Genomic DNA, 22,514 nt, shown 5'->3' with positions numbered 1-22,514 from the left:
GCAGCGGAGCTTCCTCCCGATCGTCTGCGAGCCCCAGCTTCCGTCTCCGGCGATGTGATGCAAATTCAAATGTAACACACTGATACCATTCAAAATAAAATAAAATCACATTACATTGCCCCCCAGTGCTCTTTCCTGCAGTTTTACTGTACTTTTTATGTAAATATATGTATATATATATATATACACAGTATATATATATATATATATATACAGTATACACATATATATATATATATATATATATATATATATATATATATATACACACATAATTCTTGTGAATGAGCAGCCCAAACCAACTGTATATATATATATATATATATATATATATATATATAATAAATGTATACAGTTGGTTTGGGCTGCTCATTCACAAGAATTACATGCAAAATAATGGTACCGCTTTCAGCATCTAAAATCCAAAAGAATCATACTGCCAGGGAGGTTAAATGTTGACAGTAAATGTGCAGTTTATGTTTGTGAATGCTTTACAGTGAATGTGACTGAACCAAGTACATTCTCTGAGATCTGACTCAATGTATCATGTACAGTAGCATGTAAGAACAGTATTTAACAGAGATCTTAGCAGTATTTAAAACTGTTTATACATGGTTTTAGCACAAGGGGAGTTTACTTTACAACTTCTTTCTATTATTTTATTTTGGCTTAACAAAAAGTAAATGTGTGCCCCTCCCCTTCTCCTGGGAAGTTGAAGCCTGGTATCCTAAGCATGCCACCTACTATCCGTGTGAGATAAAGAAAGCAAGCGTGCAATACCCTCTGCAATGATTTTAGAGGGGTCCCCCAAAAAGCAGGTACCCATGACACATCACATATGGCTGAGATTCTTTAAAACCCCAGTACCCCAGAGATAATGCTCACAAGTTGTGGTGCTGATGGGTCATCAAAGTCCCTCTTAGTAGAATGGTAGAAAGTCTTCCTCACCACGAATAGTTTAAAAAGTAGTTTAAACCTATTGAATTAAATTACATTTAATTTACTAAAGAAAAAAAATGATCCCTATATCAAGGACAGGGAAGAAAAGAGGCTTTTTTTTATGACAAAAAATAGCAAGTGGGATACAAAATGTAAATTATTTATTTATGTCAATAGATTAATTCTCGATGAAAATATACTATCAAAAATATGTTTCAATGAATAGGGAAATACCAGAACCATATACACTGTGCATGTCTTGCATGCTAACATAAACACAAAAAACAAGACAACATGAAACAGAAAGTAACAAGAACCATCTGGACGCCAGGTATTTCTGACACAGAGGGTACTACCACGGCTAACAGCCGTATAATAATTACCAAAAATATGTGCATAAGGGAATGTGTGTGAACCCCTGGGAGCTCAAGCTAAGGTATAGGGCAAACATTGCAACTGAGGGGCTAGAAGACCAGAATATAATTTTATGTTCTAGGGAGGGTATTGTGGTTCCTGTTATTGCTGCAAGTCCATAAGATGTTCCTGTTAACCCATATTAGAGAACCATATGGTAGGTATTTCTTGTGTACTTTTTTTATAAGTTTGTGTTGGACAAAAGTTCATTAAAATTTGTATGCCATTTTTTGTCATAAAAATAGCCTCTTTTCTTCCCTGTCCTTAATATAGGGATCACTTTTTTTCTGTATGCTTGTTAGGCTATAGTGATAACATCATACCGATGAAGGCAATATTGGGAATATTCTATTCAAGCTAGGCTTCCTAGGATTCCTGGTCTCTTAATTTAATAAAGACAAATAGGCTGTTCATTTTGCAAGGAATTTGCAATTTACAATGGAAATTTCCCTTAGCTTAGTGAATGGGGTTAACCTGGTTACTTCCATCAACCAATCATGTAGCAAAAAATGAATTATTTCATCTTTCTTGCACATAATTGAGTATTCTTTGCAAAAGTACTTTTCACCAGATTTACTCAGTTGAGGAAAATTCCCTTTAGAAGTGAACAGCATATTTGCCTTTAGTTAATCAACCCCTGTGCATGCTTAAGTATTAAAGAGTAATTGAAAAACCTATGGACACAATGTAAAAAATATGATGGAGGGAATTAATGCCTGCACCACTTTTCTAAACAGAACAGAGCAGATCCTGTTTCTACATAACAAAGGGGGTGCAAGTCTTTTTGTTAATTAAAATTGATCTGCTTCTTTTTCTGTTCTATGTCTGTGCCTGATATGGAATGGAGAGCAGGAAAGCTGTTTGCTCTAGCTTCCTTTGCCCACCTCTGTCCCCCTGCTCACCTCAGCAAGAGGGAAGAGGAGCCCTGTGTGTGGGCAGGGCAACTTTGTAGTGGTAATTTAAAGGAACCAATCAAGACAAAGTCTTCTAGGAATTTTCTTGTTCATAGTAGTAAATAGAACAGCAAGGTGATTGTTATCCCAAAGTACATGTACAAACAGTTCAGCATACTACATTTCTTTAGTAAGACAGCTCAACACACTACATTTTTGTACTAAGACAGCTCAACATACTACATTTCTGTTGTAAGACAGTTCAATCATGCAAAAGTTAAATGTGGCAGTATGCTCAAAGAGTGCTCCTTTAAGCAGGTCCCCTCAATGGGCCTCCAAGATAGGGTGCAGTGATGACAATTGTAGGACGTAAGAATGCGCAAATCTGGTTATAGGCTGATCAACAGGGTCTTTTCCCAAGCTCTAAACAGAATTCCAGGAGAAAACTGGACCTTCCCCATACTGTCTTTTCTGCTCAGGAACTTTTCCCTGCACTAAGCTTATCTCTACCTGCTAGCATATATCTGACTCTACCTGTACAATCCCACACTGTAGGATGCTCCAAAATGACCTAGAAGGTGCTATATTGCCTCTTTGGGTTACGATGGCTGCCCAAGACTCGGGAGAGCACTGTGTTCACAGATTCCCCCAAAATGGCCATGTGCAGAGGACAAGTCAGTCTGCAAGGTTCCCACCAGTGCCAGCAGTAAGCAGCGAACATGCAATCACTATGATTATTTCTGGCAGATAACTAGGAAGTTAGTGATCAAGTGACTTGTGTAGGTGTATGTTAGTGTGCAAAGAGGTAAATGAAAATCCTCAAGCCAAGAAAAAAAAAAAAAAAAAATACTCTATATAGTATACAGTTAAACAACATTTATCTTTTTCTTAACTGTATACTATGTATAGTGTATACAGTATACAGGAAAATCTAGTATGTATCCCTTTTATTTTGTGAGAAATTTAAAAAGGACAATCTGATCGTTCCAGTGCCTGAGGACATCAAGAATAGTTCCATATTTTATTATGTTTTCATACCTTTCTATATCATGGGGTACGTTAGAGGAGATCATGTGAACAAACATATGCAAACAAATGAAATTCAAATAATTAAATAGAAAAACCCTTCTAATAATAGTTTGATAAATGCATTTTTATTTCACAGGTATGAATTTAATAAATGAACACTTACCACCTCATTACCAGACTATAGTAAAGAATCCTGTGCTGATGCACAGTATGACTGATTATGCAGTTCATATTGCTGACAGGCAATTTACTGGCAAGGCTACACTGCCAGAAGTAGGAAATCAGATGTCTCCAAAAAGTTTTAAGTAACATAGGTTTAAAGTGACCACTGTGAGTTAGGATTCAGCAAGTCAAGCTATCATACAGCTATCATGCAGCTATGTTCTGTCTTGCAGAGAGATTAGTAACTTTTGAAGGCATTATTTGAGCTTATAACTTTAGATATGTTGTGCATTGTGTTCTAGCACCAAAATTGCTCAGGATTACTTCAGCATTATTATGGGTTTATAGGATTGGTTACGAATTACAGATGAGAGGTTACATTGAAGTTTTATTCAGGTGTTTCTCCAGTGGAAATTTAATTGGCCTTATAAGTTTCTGCAGCAAAAAAATAAATGTGCCTTACACAGTTCAGCCTTTAACCACTTGACCTCTGGAAGGTTTTACCCCTTCATGACCAGAGCATTTTTTCGCTATTGAGCACGGTGCTACTTTAACTGGCAATTGCTCGGTCATGCAACACTGTTCACAAATGGAATTTATATACAGTATCTCACAAAAGTGAGTACACCCCTCTCATTTTTGTAAATATTTTATTATATTTTTTCATGTGACAACACTGAAGAAATGACACTTTGCTACAATGTAAAGTAGTGAGTGTACAGCTTGTATAACAGTGTCAATTTGCTGTCCCCTCAAAATAACTCAACAAACAGTCATTAATGTCTAAACCATTGACAACAAAAGTGAGTACTGCTGTAATGCAACTTTGGTCAGATTTTCATAGTGATTATGTAGTGACACTTGGATGTAACTTTAATAGGGTTTGTATATTCTATGGGGCCAAAATAACACTGGAATTGCACCAAAGTAGTACAGGAACCTTTTCCAAAATTCCACTGTGCTGGGCCACATTGATGTAAACAAACACCATTGAAAAAAATGTGGTTTCCATTGTTATATGATTCTATGCAGCTCAAATCACATCTGAAATTTGCACTAGTGTGAATGCAGCCTTACTTTGCAATGTCAAAATACACATTAAAAAGTGAACAGTCTTTATTCCTCTAGTAAATCAATCCCAATGTCTCAATCTTTCTAGAAGGTCATAAAGAATACAATACCAATTACAGCGCAACATGGAGTAAGGAAAAAATGGCCCCTTTCAAAGTCAAATATAAAGTTCACTCACATATGGCTGTGACTTCCTTAAAGAAGGACTAGGTGAATCCTCCCATCATAGTACTGTAAGCAAAAAACAAAGGCACTACCATCTGAGTGTTACAGTTTAATAAAACAAATGAAAGCGGTGGGAACCAGCATGGAAAACGCAGAAGTTTAAGGGTTCAGAGTAGGGTGATTGACATCAGTGTAATGTACGAACATACTGTCGGTGTGGCTACATATGGTGAACATGGACACGCCCCTTTTCTCAAGCCTTGTATTCCAAAGGTGACTGACAACTTATATAAAAGGGGAAGGGGGCGAGCCAATATATGTACAGCATCAAAATCAAAAAGAACAGGGTGGAGAGAGCTATTGACACTGCAGAATGGTAAAGCCCAACAAAAAAGAAAACGAAAAAAACAGCAATAATTGACAAAGAATCTCCCAAAACAGATATAAAAATATAGATATAACAACATTTCTTGTTGTTGTTTTTCCTTATCCTTCTCTCTTGTCCACTTTCGATGTCATTAAAGGATTAAGATGTAGATATCCATTCAAGTAATGTGGGGAGGAATTGGTGTAGGAGTGTTTTGTGTGGGGGAAAGTGGAATTGTCTTAAAGGGAGGGTTATGTATGAGTTTTTGCTCTGTATTTTATATTACTGATATATTTGTACTGGAAAATCAAAAATACAAAAAAAGAAAAATAATGATAAATAATAAAGGGGTAAATTCACAAAAGGATATCACATGAGATATTTGGGTCACGTGACACATTTAACCCAAATATCCCATGTGATGTGAAAAACATCAATTCACTACAGGTTTATGTGGTATTTACCTCAAATACTAAGAAACGCTCGGTAAATACTGCATACACCTGTCTAAACGTAAATTCATAAAAAAAAAAAAGTTACAACAAAAACATTAATTAAATAAGGGTTGGTCTAGCCATAGGGTATTTAACAAACTAGCTGATTGTTAAGGAGCCAACCCCACTGTCGTCCTTAACATCCAGTGAATAGCTGGTTGTTAAGTAGCCGGTAACCCATCGTACCCGTCGTTCATATGACGTTGCCCCAGTGTCACCACACACGCAGTTCAGTGACCCCGATCTCGTAAAGAGCCGATGATGTGGCTCTTTACCCATGTGATCGGCTGTGTCCAATTCCAGCCGATCAAATGTTAACATGGAAGTTCCTTACCTCACACTGACAGAGTGTGAGGATAGTAGAGCCAATCAGCGGCATCTCTTCATAGGGAAGACTGTACAGATAATCAGGCCACTGATCATCAGTGCAGCTAAAATGGTTATTACCAGAGACTGGAAGTCAGACAAAGCACCAAACATTTCAGATGTGGTTAATACCATAAACCTCACTTGTGAATATGAAAAACAATTAGCCATAAGATCCAATACTTACAACAAATTTAAAAAAACATGGCAAATATGGCTTTCATAGATTAAACATGACTAACATGCAACATATTTTGCCTATCCAATCAACTAAATTAACATGAAAGATGCTCAGGTCCTTCCCCCCTTTCCAGTCCTGGCGTGTCTTTCAGGTATCCTTGATCCTGTTTCTCCTTTTTAGATGTTATATCCTTACTTTCATGTTCCTACTTTAGTTAGTTACTTTAGTTGAAAAATGATATGTACTGCATATTGTATTCTCATTGTAAAACTAAGCTATATGTATACAACTAAATGCATATCCTGTTATACATTCATGAAAACTCAATAAAATGTTTAGAAAAAAAAAATAGTTTAAAAAACGATTAGATTGGCACCTTAACCTCCCTGGCAGTAACCCCGAGCGTCACTCGGGGTGGATTTTTCAGTGCAGGATCGGTAACCCCGAGTCACGCTCGGGGTGGATGTGCAGAGAGCGCAGTGGTGTTCTCTTACCTTCTCCTGGCGATCCAGCGATGATCTCTCATTGCTGTGACCGCCAGCCGAGAGTCCCGCCGCTCCTCCGTCCATATGATGACTTCCTAGTTCCGTTCCCTGCAGCAGCAATGCTGCATGGGAGCGGAACTAGGGAGGGAAATTAAAAAAAAAAAAAACGTTGCACAAAACACAAACACATAACCCATTTTATATTTATATATATATATATATATATATATATATATATATATTGTAACATGGGGGACAATCAGCTCAGTAAACAATAAGGAAAGTCCATAACATAGCTTCCCACGCAGGGGTTCTTCGCCAGTAACTACAAAACAAAATACTAGCCCACCTGGCTCTCTCGCTCTCGTGCAGTCTTCCTCAGCACTTTATACTGGTCCCGAGACCATGGACTCCTCAAAGCTAACCGCTTCACTGTGGCCTTGGTCCTCAGGCCGTCTCCTATCTCACGCACGCACACACCTGTGCTCCGGCTGCCACCTGCAGCCACTGACTCCCGGAGAGTATCGGAGTCCTCCTGACTCCCCACGAACAGACCTCCTGTCTGCTGGCTGACACAGTCTCCAACTGGGAGCCCTGATGTCTTCCTAGGCCTTCATTATAAGGGCTGTGTGCACCTGAGCACACACCCTGCTTGTAATCAGCAAAACCTGGACACAGAGTTGGAGATTCTATCCCTTCCAAGACACTTTGAAATCTCCAAACTACAGAGCCCCTTTCAGGTAACCCAAAACCTGGAGAAAGCTGCAACAGCAGTTTTCTCCAGTGCATAACTACGCTCTGTAGTCCTTCACAGAGCAAATGTGCACACTCTGTGTCCTTTAAATGACCCTTTTCACCGTGACAGAGTCTCCACCTGTCATATATCCCCCCCCCCCTTGTTTCGACCCAGTAGGGGGCGGAACACACCAGCCCGAATTCCTGATCGGGACACCTCTGTGCCAGCTATCAGCTGCGTGGGCCCAATCTTTTTTTCAGGTGCGTTTCCAGGCACGCCCTATCCTGAATCGCATCGGGGTCCTACACTTCTGGTTACCCAGTTTTCCTTTCTCCATTTCTACCTGAACTAGAGACAGGATTTCTGCTGTTTGCTGGTCCACGCTCAGCCCTTTCATCTCAGGGGGTTTGTCCAATGGTGCAACCTTCACGGATACCGATAATGGACCAGGACAACCGCAGACCGCAGCAGCAGAAATGCTTTTCATCTGATTATTATGCAAAGGAAATTCTGACATTCCTAACCTGTCTTTCTCTAACAAACTTGGTAACACACCATTAGTTAACGCCATATCCCACACTGGTTTACACATTTCCACATCATAGTCACCAATACTATTGTTAGCAGTACCGATCATTAATTGACCCCGCTTTTCAACGTCACAATTTCTGTTACCATCAGTATTGTATTTTAGAGTGTCTCCGGGTACCTCAATTTGTATCTCTTTGCAGGTGACAGACAGAATCTCTGCTTTTGCCGCGTCCATATCAGGCCCTTCCTTCTCATGAGGTCTAGTGGGTGAGGCAGTATCCGCGCCATTTACTAATCCCTGCTCAGCCACACCTCGGACCGCACTAGCAGAAGCAATCTCTGTCACCACATCAGGCGGAGAGACCTCCAACATCTCCATCAGCTCTCCAGAGAGCCTTCCATACCGACCAGTATCTGGAAGCACCCTCACAGGGAACTGTGAGATCACTTGCCACACTATTAAAAAGCACCGTACCAACTTGTTCAACTTCTGATTTAGGTTAGCCAGCACAGCTTGTACTACCTGGCTCCACCCATCGGTACTCCGCGATACCAACATACCCGACTGGAAGGGAGGCACCCAGGTATACAAGGAATGTGCTTTTATTAGTTCAAGCAACACACTTGTCACTCCAATGCATTCTGCATCGATATGCAACACATTTTTAGGGAATTTTCCCTCACCATAGACGTGGAGGGGCTCATCCACTGCAGCCTGAGAGGTTGAGACATTTAAAGGGGCCTCCCCCTCACCAGAGGTAACCATCATTACAACCTGGTGCTCCCCTGGAATACTGTCAGATATATGTCTCACACTCATCCCCTCCAACTCAACAACAACGAGCCTCTGCACGCCAACACCAGTCACATGGTCACCTTGACACTTGACATTAAGAGGTTGGGCTGTGGATACCACGTCTGCCATGCATGCGCCCTTAATCGGTCCTTCTGACTGGAAGGGAACAACTATCGCAGGCACCAACGCTCCCTCAGCCACCGTCTGCTCTGCGATCCCTCCTGGCATAGCAGTTGTAGTTTCCACACCCTTTTCACCTGCCAGAGCCTTGTCTAGCATGGCTATCAATTCTTTGGCCCAGCTATCCCAATCCATCGTGCTTCCATCATGGGTGCTCTGCAGCACCGCATCACCTGCTCTAGGAGGCACCTGGGATTCTGCAGCACAAACCGTGTCTTTGTCAGTTTTATACACATCACATTTTGCCAACATGCTGTTACTCTGCGATAATGCATCATTAATCAAGGCTGGCTGCAATACACCATTTTGGCCCGCTTTCTCTGGGGGCGCTAACACACTCAGCTGTGTACTTTCAGCTTTGGCCAGCTGAGTTAACCCCTTACCAACTGGGTTACACATAGGGTGGGTGGACTGCTCCCACACACTCTTACAGCATGGTGCAGACCGAGTCTGTTTCTCCAGACCAATATCAGTGTTAACCTGGACAACCTCTGGCTCCAACACAGGAAGACCGCCCGAGATTTACATGTTCAACCCTGTGGCTCTGTCTATGGTTGTTATGGGAGATATCCTACTCCCACCATGGCTAGTGAACACATCCCCAACATAAGTACACTTATCAATGGTAATACCTTTATCAGCATTCAAAGACATATCAATAGTGTTATAATCTTTAGCAGGCTGTTTTTGGTCATTACCGACAGTAACCTGTATGCCACTCAGCACACCACCCTTCCTCTCCAAAGAGATACTTTTGCCCACTAGGGCGGCTTCACAGTTGTCCCAGGAAACCACATACCTCACCCCTGCGGGCTCATGGGAGGTTTCCCTGGGCATCTCTGCAGCACCTGTCACTAGGGAACCTGGCACACAGACTGTTTTGGTCACCCCTAGTACATCTCTCCCAGCACTCGGCTGTATTATACCAGGCACATACAGAGTCCTCAAGTCTTTTTGAGTCTTTAACCTTGCTGCAGATTGAGCTTCAACCTGTGTCTCCCCACTGCTCTGGGTATGACACTGCAGCAAGTCCATTTTCACACCTTGTGCGGATCTCCCCCCTGGACACACTCCCACTTCACTGGGAACAGTCCCACAAACTGCAACAGTCTTACCATATCCTGTAGCAGGTAACTTTGGCTTCATTTGAGTGTGTGATCGCTCAGCTGCATCCTCACAAGCTACCGCCTCTTTGTGGCCATAATGTGGCACTGCAGTCTTTTCAGACTCTCCAGCGGTATTCCAGAACCTGGGGAAAGTAAAGATCCCATGCCTTTTTTGACCACACTCCAAGCACGGTACTGGACACTGAAATTTAACTCCTTGGCCTCTCCTTGATGACTGACTCTCACACGTTGTCACAGGATACCACTGGTCACGATCATCAGCAGACAGACTCCTTGGATCCCAGACATCCCTGCTGAACTGGACGTTGCTGCCACGGACGACCATACTCCTCCTTTCCACACGCTATTGTCCATATGGATTCCTTTTGCCAGGGACGACCCTACACCTCCTTTCCACATGCTGTTGTCTGCCTGGATTACTGTTGCCAGGGACAACATCTTTCCTGGTGCATATCACAGGCTTTTCTCTGCTGAACCCAGTCTCTAGCTGTGACACATTCACTTTTCCCACCATAGCTACTGGTTTAACTGCAGCAGCGTTGCCAGGGGCAACAACACCCCTCTCCCAGGTATGGATACCCAGCAGCTCTCTCCTTTTACTGAAGGTTGGCTTGCTTTCTCCTTTGGCTTGGTCCAGAGCTGCCAGGTGCGGCTTGCACCAGTCCACTGCAGACTCAAACATTGGCGGACTCTCCATACTTGTAGTCATGCAACAGTTCACAACAGGAAAGAGGGGAAAAAAAAGTTTTTACTTTCCTTTCACAGGTACACCACCTGCAACACGCAATGCCTTTTGCCTGGCTGCACTTCTGCACACAGCCAACCGTTCCTGACCTGAATTCACTGTGGAGCAAGGACCTGGATTCCACCATCAGTTGCCCGCATCCGAGCACCAATTGTAACATGGGGGACAATCAGCTCAGCGATAGATGCATTTCTCCAGTGATTCACTGCAGTCAGGTATACATTTTAAGGGCATGGCAGCCCACTTTTATTAAAAGGCAAATGTAGGAGAATGTAGCATATAAGGAAAGTCCATAACATAGTTTCCCACGCAGGGGTTCTTCGCCAGTAACTACAAAACAAAATACTAGCCCACCTGGCTCTCTCGCTCTCGTGCAGTCTTCCTCAGCACTTTATACTGGTCCCGAGACCATGGACTCCTCGAAGCTAACCGCTTCACTGTGGCCTTGGTCCTCAGGCCGTCTCCTATCTCACGCACACACACACCTGTGCTCCGGCTGCCACCTGCAGCCACTGACTCCCGGAGAGTATCGGAGTCCTCCTGACTCCCCACGAACAGACCTCCTGTCTGCTGGCTGACACAGTCTCCAACTGGGAGCCCTGATGTCTTCCTAGGCCTTCATTATAAGGGCTGTGTGCACCTGAGCACACACCCTGCTTGTAATCAGCAAAACCTGGACACAGAGTTGGAGATTCCATCCCTCCCAAGACACTTTGAAATCTCCAAACTACAGAGCCCCTTTCAGGTAACCCAAAACCTGGAGAAAGCTGCAACAGCAGTTTTCTCCACTGCATAACTACGCTCTGTAGTCCTTCACAGAGCAAATGTGCACACTCTGTGTCCTTTAAATGACCCTTTTCACAGTGACAGAGTCTCCACCTGTCACACTATATATATGCACACACACACACACACATATATATATATATAAATATATATATATATATATATATATATATATATATATATATATATATATACCTATATACACACATATATATATATATATATATATATATATATATATATATATATATATATATATATATATAAAATTATATTATTGATTCGATTATAATTCATGCGTTTGTGTTTCAAATTTATCACATCTGGGATGTCTACTAGACTCTTACCGCCAGGGAGGTTAATGACCACAACATACAGGCGTATACAATGTACTATTGACATAAACACACACATCATAGGTTGAACTGAATGGACTGTTGTCCTTTTTTAACCCCATTAACTAGGTAACTATGTAACCCCTCCGAAAGACTCCTGGGATATATGACATAATTTGCTTAGGCAATAAACCAGAAAGTAACTTAAGAAATGTAAGAAAAAAAAGTTTAAAACAAGTAAATATGATATACTTTCCTATCTATTTACTAATACTGGCAGCATTAGGATAAAAAAATTGTCAATGTTGATTGGGAGATCCACTTTAATGGAATTTCAGAAACTGTTTTTCCTGATGTAGCACCCTCGTAGGTAGGTGCTAGGAAGAAGCATATGGGTGGCCCTGTCTGCATATCGGGGGGGGGGGGGGCTGATTATTTAGTAAGGCTGTCATGTGTTACCCAGGGTGTCTGTTGAGTCTGGGGAGTCTCCCCACTATGTCCAATAAGGGTTCTTATTGGACAGTGGAGGAAACCTAGCCAATAGTACATCAGGGCTTGTATCTATCCCAGAGGGCAGATTCTGCCGCAGTGCATCCTGGGATGGGGTATAAGTCTGAGGGGAGCTCATGACAGAGAGTTTTTGGCGGGAAGCAGATTCCCAGGAGGAGGGTGACAGCTGTCTCTCCTCCTGTCAGTGTGAGGAAGGTGTCCTGGGCAGTCAGCCTGGAGGACGGAAGGTTAAGCTGAGCTGCAGAGAGGGATCCAGAGTGCTGTGGACCGAGTGGAGTTACTGGGCAGAGGTATCACATACCTGAAGGTGAGTCTGAAATGGTGAGGAAGGCCTCTCTTACGCCTCTGACTCAGGGCCCCTGATAGTGTAGACAGGAGGCGCTGGAATGTAGAGTAGCATGAGTGCCTGACGGTAGCTGGAAGCAGGCCAGTGTCCACGGACAGGGATAGCCAGGTAAATCTGGTAAGTAAGTAGGCGTGCAGGCAACAGGTGCTGGAGGCAGAAGTCACGATAGCAGTGATCAGATTTGGAGAAGACAGGAGCGTAGTGAGACAAGCCGGGTCAGAAGCCAATCGGTAATGCAGGAGCCAGTAGGAGCAGACAGGAGCGGAGGTCAATGGACTAGCCGGGGTCGGTACAGGCGGAGAGCAGAGGATGGTCAGGACAAGTCTGGAACTTAGGAACAGGATACAGGTTTGCAGGTACAGGTCAACCAAGGCTGAAGACAAAGCAGCACTGGAGCTGAGCAAAGGCTGGGTTTAAATAGCCCATTTGGCGCCAGCATCTATCACACGTCGCGTGCTCACGAACATGAGTGTGCGGCTGCGCGAGTTTGTGCATGCGCACGAGCACACGCAACTGCAATTGCCAAGTCTCTGCGGGTTTTAACAGGAACACGATTTTACATATGAATAGCAAACCTCTTCTTACATTGCCCCTCCCAATGGGCAGCCCCCTGGATGCCCAACTGGGCTAGTCTCTCAGGATGATTACGTTTGAATGCTTGGATTAGACCTTTTGCATGAATATTGTTTACTGGTTACCAAGAATTATCTTCGGGTCCGTAACCCCTCCACTTAATTAAGTATTGAATTTGGTTGCCTCTTCCACTTTTCCATCGATTAGTACAGGTTCAGGAGGCCCGTTGATCCTGTCAGGGAAAAACAGTATAAATATTGCTCTAATGTCTGATTAGTCCTTTCTATCTGGCCATTGGTCTGTGGGTGGTATGCTGAAGAAAGGGACAGTTCAATCTTCAACTTTTCACAAAGGGACTTCAAAAATTTAGAGGTAAATTGAACCCCACGATCAGATACTATGTTGGCAGGAACTCCATGCAGCCTCACAATTTCCTTAATGAACATCTTGGCTGTATCTACGGCCAAAAGTGTGCCCTTCATGGGTAAAAAATGTGCCATCTTGGATAGCTGATCCACAACTACAAAGATGGTGGTGTGGCCTTCGGATGGGCGGAGTTCCACAATAAAGTCCATCTATATCATTTTCCAGGCCCTCTCTGGAATCGGCAAAGGTCTGAGTAAACCCCAAGACTTAGTCTTGTTCCGAATGCAGGTGACACATGTTTCAACATATTTCCTACAGTCTTTCTCCAGACTAGGCCCCCAGAAAGTACGCTGAAGCAGTTTGTGGATACGAAAGTGTCCAGTGAGTATATGATCATGGCAGAGGCCCAGAATATTGACCCGAAAATTTTCAGGAATTTTCAGGAATGAAGATCTTATTGAAGATCAGAAGTCAGTTCTGTGTTAACGGGCAGCAGGCCAGCGTTAACAAGCATTAACCGGCGTTCACTGGCATCAAGCCAGCATTAAGTCAGCGCCAACAGGCATTTTTCTGTTGTCCCAGCAAATTGTGCATAGTTGAGCCAGAGGAGTATCCCACTCATCCCTTCTCCTATCCAAGTTACTAAATAAATATAAAAAACCCAAAGATACTGGACTGGTCATTGTCTTAGTGCTCACACTTGGAGAACATGCTTAAATGTGCTGTTGTTTTTAGCGATAACCAAGGCGGACCCACATCCAGCAAAATGGCTGGGAATTCTGCTACACTAACAAAAGATACATTTACTAAAAAGTTATTATACTGTTGCTATATAATGTGACATGTCAGGAATTTAAAGAATTTGTATTTCAGCTTACACCATGCATACACATACACACTGATGTCAGGAATATATTCACACAGACTTCCAAAGTTACTGATAGGTCAGTGAGAATACATTTCCTTTTTTTCTTGACTTACTCTTATTTCAATTCATGTAATTTATATCCTGCAGCTGCTTGGAAACTTCATTTGATTGTCAAATGCCTGTGACCATAGGAGAGCACCCACTCCTAAAGTGACATTATATGAAATACAAAATATGAAAAAGGAAATAACACGGTATGATATATACTCTATAAAGGTTTTAAACTACATCATATTTAATAATCATGAGTGCTATGATAACATTTAGGCTGTAGGGGATTACAAGGAGTAACTGTTGAAGATGTTCTGTAATTCTAGAGTATAGAGCAGTATGTATTATTATTTCAGCAGACACAGATGTATAAAATGTCTTGTTGAAGGGTTTTATTTGATGAAATTTTCATGTAATCTGACCATGCAGTGAGGACAGACTGCAGACTCAGCAAGTAGCCTTGTAGTTCATATCAATATGCATACACTGGATACAATCATGCCAAGGGATGAAGGCTCAGATCATTAGGAAGCCCCGTCTAAGCTAAGACTGACAGGAAGGATTACAATGCATGCATGGAGCTTATTTACTAAATCTGTTATTTTTAAATAGTCTATGTTCTTTTTGAACACCTCATATGGCTTGAAATATACAGATTTTTCTTGACATTGATTAGATATTTAAAATGAAATATAGGCTACAATAAAAATTAAGGAAATCAGGCCCTATGTACTTTATAAATTAGAATTAAAGTATATGTGAACCCAGTCACTAAGAATTGCAGTTATATATGCTTTAATATCTTAATTCAATTTCAGAAGTAATTTTATATATTTTTTAAAGCAGTATTAAACCTAAAACCCAAATGTAATATATTGCAATTTACCAATAATTAGATGTGGTGGCTCTATTTGTTTTCTTTTTTGGGCTTTTTTCCCTGTGTTTTCACCTGGTAATCTGGCCAGTAACACTCTTCCTACATTACAGTGCCCAACTCTGGGTGGAGGTGCAACAGAGACACCTTTGGATAGCAGCATCCTCAGTCAGGGGGACTGAGACCTGAAGAAGGAGGCTACGCCCTCTGAAATGCGTTGTCTTGGAGTTCTTCATCAGTTGTCACTGCTCGAGCACCAAGTGATTACACAGGTTTCCCTGTCACTAGAGGATCTCTATTGTGAGCGGGCGGCTCATGTGCAGCACACCGATATATCAGGGCCAGCCCCTCCTGGATCCAACCTGGAGCCCTGACCACTGGAGTGTAAATACAGCTTGACACTGATGCTCTTTGACATACCCTGGAATGTGAATGCATAGTGTTTTATTGTTACTTTTTATCTGTATTGAATAAACAGTGTTGCACTAGGAGCTGGTGCACTCTGTCTTTCCATTTATGTTTTAACACCTTTTAAAGCAATTTTGTACCTTTTGAGATAAAGGCTTTACATAGTGCATCCGGAAAGTATTCACAGCGCTTCACTTTTTTCACAATTTGTTATGATACAGTCCTATTCCAAAATTGATTAAATTCATTATTTTCATAAAAATTCTATGAACTGTACCTCCTAATGACAACATGAAAGAGGTTTGTTTGACATCTTTGCAAATTTATTAAAAATAAAAAATGAAAAAAAAATCACATGTACATAAGTATTCACAGCCTTTGCCATGACACTCAAACTTGAGCTCAGATGTATCCTGTTTCCACTGATCATCCTTGAGATGTTTCTGCAACTTGATTGTGGTAAATTCAGTTGATTGGACATGATTTGGAAAGGCACACACCTGTCTATATATGGTCCCACAGTTAACTGTGCATGTCAGAGCACAAACCAAGCCATGAAGTCCAAGGAATTGTCTGTAGACCTCTGAGACAGGATTGTATCGAGGGACAGATCTGGGGAAGGGTACAGAAAGATTTCTGCAGCATTGAAGGTCCTAATGATTACAGTGGCCTCCATCATTCATAAATTGACGAAGTTTGGAGCCACCAGGACTCTTCCTAGATTGGGCTGCCCAGCCAAACTGAGTGAACAGGGGAGAAGAGCCTTAGCCAGGAAGGTGACCAAGAAACCGTTGGTCGCCCTGACAGAGCTCCAGCGTTTCGCTATGGAGAGAGGAGAACCTTCCAGAAGAACAACCATCTCTGCAGCCCTCCACCAATCAGACAAATTACTCTCCATATAGGGGTTCATAACATGCAAAGATTCTGATTACAGTTTACATGTGGATTCAACGCATTTCAGGAATCCTTCTTCAGGAACACATGTGACAGAACCAAGTGGTTCTTTTTTCCGCACAAATTTTATTTATTTTGATCCCAATAAGTGTATATTGATTGGTTTGCGCAAAAGTTATAGCGTCTACAAATGATGCAATATTTTTATGGAATTTTTATTTATTTATTTTATTTACTAGTAATGGCAGCGATCAATGATTTTTAGTGGGACTGCGACATTGCAGCAGGCAAATCAGACATCCAACTGACATTTTTGACACTTTTTGGGGACCTAATACAGTGATCAGTGCTAAAAAAAAATACACTGTCACTGCCCAAATTACATCGGCAGGGAAGGGGTTAACATGGGGGTGATCAAAGGGTTAAATGTGTCCCTAGGGGGTGCTTACTAACTGTGGGGGGTTGCTCTGACTGGGGGAATACATAGATCCGGGTTCCTGCTTAGCAGGAACACAAGATCTCCATGTTGTCCCCTTGCAGAACGGCAATCTGCCTTGTTTACATAGGCAGACCTCCGTTCTGTCACTCCCGGGGTTGATCGCAGGTGGTGGGCAGACATCGGGTCTGCCAGAACTGCTGATCTACATCCTCGCTAGCCAATCACGGTGCAATGGCCCCATCTAGTGGCTATACGACATACAGGTGGTCGTTTCACTCAATAGAGCCACACTGCTTCAGTAAATACACGCCGGCCGGTCGTCAAGTGGTTAAGTCTGAAGGACAAAAAACTGGCCCTTTGTTTATAAAGTTTGGAGACCCCAGGTGGGAAAAAAGAAAGAAAGCCTAAAAAAGAAAACTAATGAAGCCAGCACCATAAAGCTGCAGTCAAATAAATGTGTGTTTTTGGGTTGAATACAGCTTAAGGATTGCAATTTTTATTAAAATAATACCTAGTGATGATTCCTTGAAAAGGATCATTCCTTGTCACTAAGAGACAGCGCTCTGTTTTATTTCTGTGCTTCTGCATCATCACTCTGTCACATAGGCTTTTGATGGAGGCTACAAGTGGCCATTTCAACCTCCAGTCTGCCTCTCCCAGGGATGATCGCTGGAGGCCAGTGGAAATCGGGTCTGCCGGACTTGTTGATTGACATCCCCGCTAGACAATCATGGTGCCATGATGGCGCCATCTAGTGTCTATTGAACGAAGCGATGTACAGTTACGTTGTTTCGTGCAATAGAACCACACTGCCGCAGTAATAACACAGTGGGTGGTCAGCAAATGGTTAAAAGTGTAACTACAAAAAAAAAAAATATATATATATATATATATATATATATATATATTTCCTGTAATTTAGTAGTGTAAAAATGAAAAAGGTATCAGATAATTAACACCTTTGTAATAAATGTGGCAGAAGCTGTTGACTAATCTTGTAAATAAAACAGCATGCACGAAGGGGAAAAGAAAACACAATAATCTGCATCTCGACTTGTGCAAATGAACTCAAGGCACAGGTTGTCCCTGCCAAATATTTTAGGTCTGCCATGGGATATGAGGTAGATCTGCCCAAAGCAGCCTGACTTATGAGGACTGCCACAGCCAGACAATGCAAGCATCCCTAAACATTTAGTAATATAAATCTGTTGTTCTGTTGTCGCCAGGAATTAACAAGCTTAGTCCCTACGAGAGGTGATAAGAATTCATTAATCTAATTAAATACTTCTTATTGCCAAAGTGACTTTGTAGAGGAGCTTTGCTGAAGGATAAGTGCAAAGTAAAATGGGGTCCCAGCAGAGAAACAAATGTTAGACTTGAGCAAGCAGCTACATGCTTCATTAAAGTCTAATTATCTATTGGTTCTAAGTAGCAGATAATATTAAATGAGTATCCAAGATAATTTAAAGAAATTGTTTACTAATTGCAAGTGAAGAGTGCCATGCCACATTAGCACCTAGGGTACTGTAATTGCATGTATTTTACCTGTATCTGTTATTCCAGCCTTTGTCTGAGTTGCTTACCCGCTTTGTTTGTGAACATAGATTACTCACGCTTATTGCACAGAGACTTCTACATGTTTTAGATCATTTATCTCAGGCCACTGTACATACAGAAAAGATTTATTGGTCAAGGAAGCATGTAGCAATAAATACAACTTTGTCAGCTATCCAATAGCAGCATCTCCAAGATTGAACTAATACCTGCTAATTTATAGGCGCGTGTTACTCCTTGCTTACTGGGAAAAGAAGCCCTGGAAGAATAGAAAATGAATTACACAGGTTGGAGGCTCTCATTAGGGAAACAATAACAAGGCAGTATTATTTACTAAGCAGGTGATGCTAATCTTCTTTAGGGGTTGATTTGCTAAAAGAGTATAGAATTGTTCTCTTAGCAAAGCGAAGGTTCTGTTATCTTAGTAAGTAATGTGAACCTGTGTGCAATCTGAATACCCAATCATGCGCACAGGGAATTAAAAAATAGGATTTTTTCAATGCACATTGTAGGATGATTGAAATGAATGTCTTTAAGCGTAACTCCACTTTGGTTGAGAAAAAAATATTCCCCTCTGGGTGATCTCTGTACATTACAAGGATTATAAAAAAAACTTTGTTGCAGATTCCTACCTTTTGTTATTCTGAAGAAATCACTGTTTGTTCCTCTGTGCTCAGTGGGTCTAATGGGAGTGGTTTCATAATTATCTATCAGCTGTGGAAGCTGCAGGGCTCTAATAAGGAAAGCTGCTGGGCCTGCACCCCTTTAGATGTGTTCCTATTGGGAGTAGCTTACCAAAAATGACATTTTTATTGCAGGGGATGCCAGAAATCTGACTTGTATCCTAGGCTGACCATACATGTTCAATTTTCTTGTAAAATGTTCCTTTAGGTTTACCTTAAACTATGTAGTGCCTAATTGGATACAATTGAAAGTTGTTTAGTTTGTTTGACCTAATATTATATGGTTTTTGGTAAATCTAAAGGAAAATTGTACAAGAGAATTGAACATGTATGACCAGCCTTAGACAGACAAGAAGGATTTTAACCAAACTTTGTTGCAGATTCCTTTTTGTTATTCTGGAGAAATCATTGTTTGTTCCTCTGTGCTGAGTGGGTCTAATGGGAGTGGTTTCATAATTATTTATCAGCTGTGGGCAGCTGCAGGGCTCTAATGAGGAAATCTGCTGGGCCTGCATCCCTTTAGATGTGTTCCTATTGGGATTATCTCACCAAAATGTCATTTTTGTTGCAGGGGTTGCCAGAAATCGGACTTGTATCTTAGGCAGAATTCTGGGAAAATCCATGGGCCAATCACACAAGCAGGAAATGATGTTTCTGGGATGTGGTCAGTATACATTCTGTGTACAGAACACCTCCAGGTAGCCATATTGCATTGCATTTTTAGAAAATTACAACAGCTGCAGATTGAAAAGGAAAGGTCATTTTATTAACATTCAATCACAATATGATTTGTGTCACAATTGTATACACTATATTGTTTTTTCTTTATTTGCTATTTTTTTCCCCCACGAAAGTAGAGTTACCCTTTAAAGCGGCTGTAAACCGCTGGGTGTTTTTTTTTTTCCAGACCTGTAAGGTAAAGGTATGATGTGCTAGTATGCATCGCATACTAGCACATTATGTCAAACTTACCCTAAAAGGAAGCTCTTCCAGCATTGATATGTCAGGACTGCAGGGGCTCCCATCTTCACCATTCCTGCTTCCGGGTTTGCGGACTCCAGCTCTGTGACTGGCTGGCCGCCAATTATGGCACAGGGGCTCTGAAGGCACTGAAATATTGAACCCTGGAATGACATCTTGGAATCAACATGCATCTCTCCCATCTACATTATACAAATTGAGTATAGTTGGGTAATGATCCAAAACAAACGCAAACTAACAACCAGAGCATCTTGAAAAAATCCCAAAAATTCTACATTTTAGAGTATTTGAATGAGTGTCTTGACCTTAGTTTCATTGAAATACGGTGGCAGAAATCTAGATTATTCACAATTTCTAACAACTAAATATTACAGACACCCTACAAAACTAAAAATGAAAAGAATGGGAAAATATATATTTTTCCTGAAACTACTGGGTATTTCATATGAACATAAGTTCCCTGGGTCAATGTACAAATTTCACTGAACTGTAATTTGTATTAAGATTTAGAGAGGGCCAAGATGAATTACAAAAATTGTGGGCAAGGAAAATAAACGCTAAAAATATTAGGTAAAACTGTCCATTAAGATAAGCATTGAAGGAAAGTCCCAAGGCACTAATCTGTGATTATTGCTTGATTTCGAAGAAATCATTGAAGCGTGCATTTACATATACATATAAATATGGGATTGTGTTGTTTGCATGTTCACGAGTTTTGTCAACCAGTAATTTAAACGATAAATGTAACATTTTCTTTCATTTACAATTACTTTTATAAATAAAGGCATCAGGACATTTACAGATATTTGAAAAATAAACATTAAGTATATACATGCCCTTTAATATTTGAAAACATCCTAAATAAAAGAACAGCTAAAATAATGTTCATGTAATCTCCTCAACAGATATTCATAAATGCTGATATTGCTTAGGCTTAGTTGGAGGGAGCTGAAAGATCTGTTTTGAAAGGATGTAATTTTCCAAATTTACTAGTGTCAGTGTATCTAAAATCATATTAGTTTAATAATTTGCATTTATATATTTGTATTTTTGCCTTCTTGTACAAATAACAAGTTGTAATTCTCTTCAAATCTCTGGCAAATATGTCTGTTTATTTCTTAGAACCATTTTGATTTTCACTTTCTTTTTTCAAAGTATATTTATATGATCTTGCCGACCACCTAACTGTAAATATAGTTCATTACTTTGACTTTAAATACCGGGTTAATGGCAGCAGCTAGCTGTCATAACCCCATTATCTTTTTTTTAGTCAGGCAGCCCGCTTTCTGATAAAAGTAATCCCAGAGGCGGATTCATTTCCTGAAGGTTTCCGAGCTTACCGGAGCTAGAACCGATCCGGTGCAGCCGATGGCTAGGCAAGAAGCCATGTGAGGGCAAGATAGCCCCCACTCGGCTCTATGCCCTTGGAGGACCGGAGTGACGCCTGAAACAGGATTTCTTTTTTTTTTTAAAGGCAAAATGCCATTTTTTTTTTGCTGGTAAAGGTAAATGAGGACCTGTCATGCTTATTTTTAGTACAAGGGATGTTAAAATTCTTTGTAATAGGAATAAAAGTGATTAGAAAAAAAATTGCAGGGACAGTGTAAAAATCAAAAGTAAAATAAATAAAAAATAAATAAATAAATAAAAAATTTAAAGCGCCGCATCCCTCCAAGCTCTCGCACAGAAGTGAACACATACGTAAGTCACGCCTACATATGTAAACGATCGTTAGAGCGGGAGCAATAATTATAGTGCAAGACCTCCTCTGTAACTCGAAACAGGTAACCTGTTTAAAGCGTCGCCTATAGAGATTTTGGATGTTTTGGATGCTTTCTGACAACTCTTGGCCCTCAGCACCCACACACCACTCTATGTTGGTTTTAAGGTAGATTTTTGGAGGGGATTACACATATATCTGGAGGGGATTCTCTTCCCTTCCTGTCCCCATTATTTTGCATACAGATTGATTCACATACACTTTCTGCTAACTATTAATCAATTCATGATTTATATTGTTCCTAGATTTTTTCTTGTGCATCTGCTCGTGAAGAAGTAGCATATGGTCTACAAAACGCGTCAAGCAATTCATGATGCCATTTTGTGTTGAGTATCCATTATTTACCTACCTTCATATTTATCAGATTTCCAATGCAATTTATTTG

The sequence above is a fragment of the Pelophylax lessonae genome, assembly GCF_965119305.1.
Source record: "Pelophylax lessonae genome assembly, chromosome: 3".
In the NCBI taxonomy this organism is placed as follows: Eukaryota; Metazoa; Chordata; class Amphibia; order Anura; family Ranidae; genus Pelophylax; species Pelophylax lessonae.
This window is presented reverse-complemented; position numbering follows the sequence as displayed.